We start from the raw sequence: 10551 nt of genomic DNA on the forward strand, positions 1-10551 counted from the left end.
ACCCATACTTAGATCTAGACTTGCCTTTTGGGGGTCATGCCAAATACGCCTAACCCTTTCCCCAGGAAACACCTTCAGACATTTGAGTATAGCCCGGGACTATTCTATTCCCGCGCCCTGCCTGTCCAGACTACACATTTTGGAGACCATTCCCCAAGTCCACATCAATCCAGTCCGCATATTCTTGCCCCTGCATACTCGGACTTTTCCTGAATCTGGGCCCTTCACGCTGTCTGCTCTGCAGCCTCCTGCCCCCACCATCACCTGTCCACATTCTACCAAACTCCTGAGACCAGTGTCGCCGCCACTAGCTACCTGAGCAAGGCTCTCCCTGGTGTGCCCCATCTGGCACGTTTCCACCCTCTGCGGCAACGAGAGAACCCTGGAAGCTGCCTTTGGCATGAATTGTGTTCTGACTTGTTTGAAAGTGATTTGAGAACTGGGCTCATCCTTCACCAGATTCCAAATTCTTGGAGGACAAGCACTTTCATACGTGTTTTTGTTTTTCTTCCAACATCTGGCAAATCGTAGGTGTTCTTCCCCGATGCACTTGCCGGGTCCTTTTTGGTTGCAAGTGACAGATAGTCATCTTGAGCAGGCTTAAACAAAAGAGGGAACTTCTTGGCTTATCTGACTCGAGAGATGGGGCTTCCAGCCATGTAGCATGACTGGGTCCAGGGGATCAAACAATGGCGCCAGAAATGTGTCCCCCTCCACTGCCTGGCTCTGTTTCCCTCTGCTGGCTCTCTTCCAGCAGCCTCTCCCCAGCAAGTCGTAAAGAGGTTTCTTCTCCAGGGTTCCAGCCAGAGTCTCAGGTCTGAGCCTCATAGGCTGGCCTCGGATATGCGCAATCCTGAACCAGTCCGTGCCTGGAGCCGCGAGAGAGGCGTTCCGATTGGCCAGTACCGGATCATGTGTCCAGGTGCCTACTGCAGAGCTCAAGGATGGGAACCTACTCATGCTCTCTAGAATTACCCCCAGAGGGAAAACAGGGTGTTCTTCCCAGAAGATGGAGGAATGAATGCCAAGCCAGAAAAATAAGATGCACCAAAGTAGGAAGGAGAACCGAGGCAAGGCGCTGGGTTTCCTGCATCCGGCCTTCTCCGGAGCTCTCTTTTCATCCCCCAGGTGCTCTGGGTGATGAAGGAGAAAAGCAGAAAGACTGGGCGGTGAGGAGTCAGGAGCCCTGAGCATGCCCTGGTGCTGCATACAGGGTCTCAGTTCTGGAAAATGCAGCCAGTAATAAGGGTCCAAGGAGCCCTGGTGGCATGTGGTTACACATTGGGCTGCTAACCCAAGGGTCAGCAGTTCGAAACCACCAGCAAGTCTGTGGAAAAAAGATGAGGCCCTCTACTCCCATAAAGATGTTGTATTAGTCTGGGCAGACTAGAGAAACAAATTCAGAGACACTCCTATGTGTGCAAGAAAGAACTTTATATCAAAGAGCAATTGACTATTGAGAAAACATCCCAGTTCAGATTGGGTCCATACATTCAATATTAGCCCATATGTCTGATTCCAGTCTATAAATTCCTCTTCAGACTCATGCAGACATGCAATAATACTGAATGCAGGAAGATCACAGGCCAGTGGGTGGAAAGTCTAGTGGATCCAGTGGCTGTGGAAGCATCTCAGCATGGGTGTGGGTCTCCACGTAGCTCCTCCAGCTCCAGGGCTCTGGCTCCATCAGCATAGCTCCATGTGGCTCATCAGCAGGGAGAGGAAACGGCGAGAGAGTGTGTCTGCCCTCCAGTGAGCTATTTATCTCCGTCTCGCCTCCACATGAGGTCATCAAGCTGCGACCTGATTGACAGGCTAGCCTCCACCCCTTCCTCAAGTTGACAGTAGATTATGTAACTGCCACAGATGTACACCCTTGGAAACCCAGAGTGGCAGTTCTACTCTGTCCTACAGGGTCACTATGAGTCAGAATTGACCAGATGGAAGTGAGTTATATGGGTCTTATTTATAAGACATTGAAAGGACCAGGTGAAACCCTGTGCGGGTGAGGTGTCTGTGAAGAAATGATTTGTAAGGGTTCAGCCCTATGAGAATGGGAGCATCACAAGGTAAACACAGGTTTACTTGTGCTTATTTACCAATCTGGAGAGAACAGTCCACATTTTCCACCATTTTTGTGCTTCTAGGTATTCAAAGATATGAGGAAAGCCACATGAAATCGTTCACTACAGATTAGTGAGTAAGCACAGGTAAGCCCATGCTTACCTTGGTCACGGGGCACTCTCCCCTTGGCGGGGATTCATGATCGCCCTCCGAACCAAGACTGGAACTAGAATGCCGTGTTCCGATCCCAGCTCTGGAACCAAGAGTGAGTTACTCTCTTTTGACATTGGTTTTCCTCGTCTGTCGAGCTGTAGCTCCCTGACAAAGTGAATGTGAAATGAGTGAATACATACGAGCCAAGTGAAATGATGCCTGGCACAAGGTAGGCTCTATCGAGGTATTGTAGCCCTCACCCTTCAGGAATTGCCTCACACCCTCACGTGTTGTGTGGTACTCCTTCGTCTCAGCTAGATTGTCGGCTGACCAGGGCTCTCCGTTTCTCTGGTGCCCACGCCCGCCCAGTAAGTAAGCCCTCAGAACTCCCCCGGGCCAGGCAGAGGTTTTGGGTCCAGACCAGGTTTGAAGTAGCTGGGATCTCTCAGAGGGAGCTCCTGGCCTGTGTGGGGAGCAGGAAGGAGAAGCTCAGAACATGGCCTGATCAGCCTTCCCCTCTTGGCTTCCTGGATCCTCAGGCCAGGGAGGGTGGGAGAGATGCCTGACAGGATGCTGGTCTTGCGTACAGGAGTGATGAGGACAGAATTCTCCTCCTTTAGGAGCCCTGGTGGCAGAGTGGGTTTGGCGTTGGGCTGGTAACCACAAGGTCAGCAGTTTGAAACCACCACCTGCTCTGTGGGAGTAAGGCGAGACCTCCTCTTCCTACGAAGAGTTACCGTCTTGGAAACCCATGGAGCAGTTCTACCCAATTCTCTAGGGTCACTATGAGTCACTACTGAGTTCTCTAGGGTCACTATGAGTCGGCACTGACTCAATGGCAGTGGGCATTAACTCGGCTTCTCTGCCTGCAGCTTCTAACAACAGCTCTGGGAGTGAGTTTCAGAGTCAGTTTTCAGACATGGTTCTGTCCAGCCTTGTGGTGGCAGATGACACAATGGTCTAGAGTAACGGTTCTCAACCTATGGGTCGCGACCCCTTTGGGCGTTGAACGACCCTTTCGCCGGGTCACCCAATTCATAACAGTAGTAAAATTAGTTATGAGGTAGCAATGAAAATAATCTGATGGTTGGGGGAGGGGGTCACCACAACATGAGGAACTGTGTTCAAGCATCATGGCATTAGGAAGGTTGAGAACCACTGGTCTAGAGGTATCCAGAGCTTGGCCCAGGCTGCACAATCAGCCATAGCAGGGCCACCCTTGGGCCTCCATTTCCCCAGTGGGAAACCAACCCCATACCTCTCTTTGTTCAGATCTTTGCCCGCTGAGGAAGCTATCCCATTCTACTGCTTCAGAGCCGACAAACATTCCTACCAAGGAGTAACTTCTGTTCGGACTCACCAAGATATTTCTGAATGATGGCGTGGATCATTTTATCTCTGGACTGCATCCAGCTTACACACACACACACACACACACACACACACACACACACCCTTGGTGGCCGGCGGGAAATACCCGCTTCCTCCCCTCTCCTCCTCAAGACCTTCCAGGGTGGTGGTAATGAGTGACTGTGTCCCTCCCCGTCTCCTGCCAAAGTATGAGCAGGCTTCGAATGAAAAATGGCATGAAAAGCTAGCGGAACATTTCCCTCAAACTTTTTGAAGCCCCCTTGTGCGTTGTAAATCTTAACCTCTAAGCCTGTGGTTATAATCCAATTTGCTATGGTAAGGCCATAAGAGACAGGGCTCGTGTGGAGTGCGTCTTAAGTCAATCACTGTTGGGATAGAAAAAGGATGAGACAAGCGAGTGAGCGAGCTAGCCGAGATGGGGGAGGCCAGATGCCGAGCCACGCGGAGCTCACGGAGGAATCAGGAAGGAAGCAGAAAGCGAGAGGCTGACAGCAAGCAGGGCCTCTGCAGTCGGCACTCCGAAGCCAGACTTCCAGCCGCCTAAATTGTGAGGCAATACATTTCTGTTTGTAAAAAAACACTTGTTTGTGTTATTTCTGTGTTAGATCTTAGACCCCTTAGGGTACTAAGACAGGTGGTGACTCCGAGTCTCTCAGGGGTCTCTGGCAGGTGCCTTTGAGAGACCGAGAGACCTCATTTGCATATACTTTCTGAAAAGCCTTTACGCTTTAGCGTAAAATGAATTCAGTAGTTAACTGACCGGCAGCTAACAGCAGACACTTCTTAAGCGAAGAGGAAACAGGTGGCTCGGTTTTCGAATTCTCACCATCCGTCCACCCGGGAGACCTGGGTTCGGTTCCCATCTCTGTGCCTCATGCACACTCGTGGCCGCAGCCTGTCGGTGAGTGGAAGCCTGTGTGGGGCTGTGTTACTGGGACAGGTTTCCGCAGAGATACCAGATGAGGAAGAAAGGCCTGGGGATCTACTTACCCAAACCAACCCAACTCAGCCCACTGCCATCACGTGGATGCCAACTCAAAGCGACCCTATAGCACAGGGCAGACCAGCCGCCAGGGGTTTCTCAGCCAACAACTCTTTCCGGGAGCATTAAGTCTTGTTTTTCTCCGCAGAGCCGCTGCTGGTTTTGAACTGCTGACTGGATGGAAGGTAGCAGAAAACCTTGATCCATAAGGTCTGATCCCACCACCACCTGGATGAGAAACATTTGGTTTTAATTACGATGCCTCTGGGTTCCCGTGTCTTCTCATGGGTGTATGCCCCATGTCTGAGATGCGTCACATCTCAGACTATGTTGTAAGCTGGGAGTGACCCCCCTGGATTCGGAGGCGTTCCTGTGCAGCCCGAGAAGAGGTAGCCCACATAGCACATGTAAGCCTTCTCGAGGAGCTGTCAAGGTGCAATGCCCGAGGGACGGTTACAGATGGACTCGTGTCCTCCTTTAAGTGTGTGTCAACGTGGACAGGCTGTGATTCTGAGTTATGTAATCATCCTCCATTTGGGGAGGTGATATAGTATCCTATGTGATAGAAACACTGACCTTTTGGATGCTTAATGAGCCAGCTTAGAAGCTGTTATGTTCATGAGGCAGAATACCGCCTATACAGGATTAGGTTTTATCTTGAGTCCATCTCTTGGGATATAAGAGAGAGTAAACCAGTGAGAAGAAATCAGAGGGTCCTTAAGACCACCAAGAAAGAAGGGCCTGGGGAGCAGCCTGTCCTTTGGAGCCAGTGTACCCGTGCTGAGAACCTCCTAGACCCAGGGGCAGATTGATGCCAAGATGCATATCGCTCTCCAAGGAAAGGCTCACAGATGCTGAAAGAAGATCAGGATCTTCCTCCAGAGCCAAGACAGGGAGCAAGTCTTCCTCTAGTGCCAGCACTCTGAATTCAGATGCCTAGTCTCCTGAACTGTTCAAAACTAAATGTCTATTCAGTAAAGCCAGCCAGGGGTGAGGTCTCTGCCAGAGCAGTGCAAGCTAATTGAGGCCGGGGTACCACACCTTCCTTCAGGAGCAGTGGCTCCGTCTAGCCATGCCAAAGGTGGAGAGGTAGCTCTGATGCTCACGCCCACTCCTGGAGGAGAGGCTCGCTCGTCTAATCCATCTTCTCCACTCTTGGCTGCCAGCATGGTGAGTGTATTGGGAGTTTAGTAGCAGCTGCAGTGGGTTTGGTGGTTTCTTGTTTTTTCTTTATGACTCCCCAGTTGCTGTGGCATGGCCCCTGCACCCACTCTCTACCCTTTTTTGCCGTTTCTTTATGCCCAGAATGGACTGCGTTACTTCACTGCCCTGCCCTGCGGCAGAAGATGGGGGTGGGGTAGGAGTTGGGACATTTCTTTTCAGTTCCCGAGCACTTCAGCAGAGTCTGGCTGGCAGTGGCCCCTCTTGCATAGTTCTGGCCCGTACTAGGCCTGGGTAACACCCTTTGCGCCCCCCCCTCTTTGCTGATCTATGCTTAGGGGTGATCTTAGCTTCCAGCTGTTGATAGACTTGGGTGCCTTGTTCTCTTAAACCTGCCGGGCCTCAATAAGGAGCAGGTCCACTCGAGCCTCTTCCCTGGAGCCGGGGGTGGGGGTGAGGTGTGAAGTCTGTGTTCCGAAGGACTTCCCTAAAACAGCGATGGATTATACCATGCATCAGAACTGTGAAAATGTCCAGCCAATGCATGGCTTGCTATGGGGAAATGATGGCAGAGCTAGCGTGACAGCCTATCCGTACCAAGGGCTGAAGGTGGGGTTTTGCTTTTTGTTTTAAATTACAGTCAACCACCTTTAATAGCATGCAGTTAACTTAAGGACACCATAGGCTTCATTAAATTTTGAAATATTCTTTAAAAATGATTTTATTGGGGGTCGCTCTTGTAACATTCAATACATCTTTTGTGTCAAGCATATTTGTGCATAGGTTGCCATCATCATTTTCTAAACATTTACTTCCTATTTGAGCCCTTGGTATCAGCTCGCCCCCCCCCCAAGGTGGTTCGGATGCTCACCCCATTCCTGGAGGAGAGACTCGATTGTTTAATGCACCTTCCCCACTTCGGAACGTTGTTTGGATGAGGTTGATTTAGCATCAAACTGCCCCAAACTCACTGCCATCTAGTCAATTCTGACTCACAGTCAGCCTCTAGGGCACAGTAGGCACCCCCTCCCCTCCCACTTTGGATTTCTGAGACTTTACATCTTTACAGGAACAGACAGCCCTATCTTCAAGCTGCAAATCTTGTGCTTAGTGGCACAAGTGTAGCCCACGACAACACCAGAGCTTCCCAGGAACTATAGGTAGAAGGCAGTTAGTTACCAAGACATGGAGCTTGCATGTAACCTTTCAAGGTTGGGAGCCTAGGTCATGGACAGAGCACCAAATGGACAGTTGGCAAACTGGGGCCCAGTGTTCGGCTGGGGAAACTTGGGTGAACACTTTGTCCGCTTGCCTCTCAGTCCTCTCTTTGACAATCCAGAGTAACCTTGACTACTGTCTGCATCCCTTCAAGGTGTGTGTGTGTGTGTGAACCTGTGTAGGTGGCATAGTAGCCAAGCTCTGGGCTGCTAACCACAAGGTCAGTGATTTGAAGCCACCAGCCTCTCTGAGGGAGATAGGCGGGACTCTCTATTCCCATAAAGGGGCAGCTCTACTCTGTCCCACCGGGGGATGGGAGTCTGACTAGCCTCCATGGCAGAGGCTGGTGTTGGGTTGGTCGGTGAAGGGACATCATTAGCTGTCCAGCACTCAGATGCCACTCTGGGAGTCAAGCCATCTCTGTGTCCCTCTCAAGGACTCAGTGTTGGGCTGGATGGACAAACCAGGAACCTGGCAAACTCAGGGCACCGGGGTCCTGGAGCCTGACAGGCAGTGAGAAGACAGGCTACGCCAAGCTTTCCCCCTCCCTCCAGGTGCTCTCCTAACCTTCCTCCCTTTGCTTAACATCACTGCTTCCTTCAGCTGAGGGATGGTTCTGGGCTGTTTGTGTATTCAGCACAGAAGTAATGAGCACAAATGGGGGCAGAGACACAAAACAGATGAAGTCCAGGCGCCCAGGGGGCAGGAGAGAAACAAAGGCTGGGAGGAGAGGAAGGCAGAGTCCTGGGCGGGAAGAAGAGCTGCGGTCCCATGCCCAGCTGCACTCTCTAAAGGGTCGCTAACCTGCTAAGCAGCCGCTCTTGGGTAATTTACTTAATCTCACTTTCTTCATTGACAACTATGGATCATGCCCACTTTACACCCTGGGGTGGAGATTAACTGAGACAACCCTTTGTAAAGAATTGAGGAAAGTGTCTGGTTCCCAGTAAAGGTTCAATAAATGTTCATTTCTATTTTTAGCCTTTGTTATTCCCAGTGGCGTCGTTGGGTACACGTTGGGCTGCTAACCACAAGGTCAGCAAGGTCAGCAGTTTGACCCAGCAGCTGCTCGTGGGGAAAAAAAGAAGCGGCTTTCTATTCCCCTAAACAGTTACAGTCTTGCAAACTCACAGGAGCAGCTCTGCACTGTCTCACGCGGGGCTAGGAATCAGAAAGACTCCATGGCAGTGAAGTAGGTTTGGGTGGGCTTTTTGTTTGTTTGTTTGTTTGTTATTCCTGGGAGTCAGAGGACTTGAATGAGCGCGCCTTTTTAACTGGGTGAGGCTGAGATGGTTCCCAAGGAAGGCCACTTTCGGTCTGACAGAAATGGTCCAGCAGGGTTGGAACCCGGTGGGGACAGGCAGGGGAGTCTGGCAGCGGCCCAAGGTGCAGTGCCGCGGCTCTGGGCTCCAGGACCGACGGGGTGAGGCGGGCTGCGGAGCCCAGGCCTTCCGGCGGGCCGAGGGAACCCGCGCGAGAGCCGGAGCAGGTAGAGGGCAGGATCAAAGCGGGCAGGCGGGGCGCACCGAGGGAGGCTGGCTACTTGCATCAGCGCGGATCCGTGATGCTCCGCAGACGTCTCCCGGCGGCTGGCTTTACGGGAACCCACAAGAAAGGAAAGGACTGGGGGAGCGCAGGGCGGGCGTAGGCGGGGGTGCGCTCCTCCTCCCGTCCGCCCGCCCGCGCGCTCCCGGCGGCGCCTGCCCAGGCCTGGGCGCGCCCGGGGTGGCAGGGGCCCCGAAGATAGCTCTGCTCTGCTCCCTACCCACCCCCACCCCCCGCCTCCTTTCCCTCCGCTTTACTGGAAGGACTGAGAGAGAGAGACCCAGAAGCACCCACATTTTTCGAGTGCGAGATGGGGGGAGGGCAGGGCAGCCTCTGCCTGTCAAAGGGAAACCCAAAGTGCGTCCGTTGGCGCCGCTCAGACACACGTGGCTGCGCCCGGCAGGGCTCGCGACACCCCCACCCCCACCCCTGGCCTGCACACCAGACCTCGCTGGGGAGGCTCGGGAGCCCTGCGGCCTGTCTGCCCGGCTCCCCGGGATCTTGGATGCGGGGCTGCGGCCGCCATCGCTGGGAGGAGCGGAGAGGCGAGTGGGAAAGAGTCACGATTTCTGGTCCTGCGCCTCCCTCCCGCGCCACTCCCAGTTTTCTGGGTTTTGCTGCTGCCGCTGGGAAGGGGCCGGTCCGTTTTGCGTCAAAGGACTGCATTTACTCAGTCTTGCTGGGAGAGGCGTGTAAACAGCAGGCCAGAACGCAGGGATGAAGACACACACACACACACACACACACACACACACACACACACATACCTCACAAGCAAGCACAACACCCCAGCAGGCCAGAGCGAAGGGATGAAAGACAGACACACACACACACACACACACACACACACATACCTCACAAGCAAGCACAACACCCCAGCAGGCCAGAACGAAGGGATGAAAGACAGACAGACAGACAGACACACACACACACACACACACACACACACAAGCACAACTGCCCGGCCCACACCCCTCGCCCGGCCTGCGAAGTTGGGGGACTCTGCGCGGCCTAGGTGCGAGGAATCGGGCCGGCCTCGCCTTGCTAAGGGGCCCTTGGGGGTTGACGCTCAGGACAGAATGTGTTTTATAGCCGTAAACAATGACCCCGAGTATTGTTTGGGATTACCGTATCTTTGGGCCATTGGGGCAGCCAGATGCCGCCCGCCAGACGTCCCGGAAATGCCAGGGCTTTATATAGAGCCTCGGGAAAGCTTGTGTTCCCGGCTCTATGTTTCCTTTCTAGCACCCCCTCCACTTTACAGATCAGGAAACTGAGGACCCGGGCTGTGATGCGCTTCAGTGTGCACAGTGCTTCACAGTCTGCTCTGGACGCTCCACACACGTCAGAAACGTGCAGGGTACGGGGCAGGGGGGGGGCCTCCACTTGTTGCGATTGGGCAATCGGATGCTAGACAGACCCTGGACCAGCACCCAACTTTCTTGACTCGGTACCATCGGAAGTACGGCGCTCTTCCTATCCCACCGTGTCACCACTGCGGAGCACGGTAGTTCCCGAGCTGACAGGGGCCGTCATCAGGCTCCACCTGGCTCAACCCCTTCACCTTATAAAAGGAAACTGAGGCCCTGAGAGGGGAAGAGCCGCCCAAGGTCCCACAGCTCGTAAACGGAACAGCCTGGCGTTCAGACTCCAAGGCCTGCGCTCTTTACCCTGCGCCTCGCCCCGCCCAGCGAGGCGGCGGGAAGATCGCGCAGTCCGCGCCACCCGCCTCCTGAACTTCGCTCCGAACAGCTGAAGTCGTTGGGACACACCTATCCCTAGCCTCCCTCTTTCCCGGTATTTATTTTCCCCCTCTTCAGTTCGCAACAACTAGGAGTTTGCTTCTTACACCTATGAACGCTGCGCACACGGAGGGCAGCAGAAAGTCTGGTTGAGTGCATTGCATCTCCAAGGCTACTTCTGACAAATCAATGGCAGGACCTTGAGCTGGGAAAAGGGGAAGCCAGGGGCAAGCCGCCTCAGAGGGAAAACAGGCGGCTGCTCAGCTCCGCCGGGCGGTGCCTCGCCCCGCCAAGGGCCGGCCGCCGGGCGGCGCG

This window comes from Tenrec ecaudatus, chromosome 17 (assembly GCF_050624435.1).
Source record: "Tenrec ecaudatus isolate mTenEca1 chromosome 17, mTenEca1.hap1, whole genome shotgun sequence".
Taxonomy (NCBI): domain Eukaryota; kingdom Metazoa; phylum Chordata; class Mammalia; order Afrosoricida; family Tenrecidae; genus Tenrec; species Tenrec ecaudatus.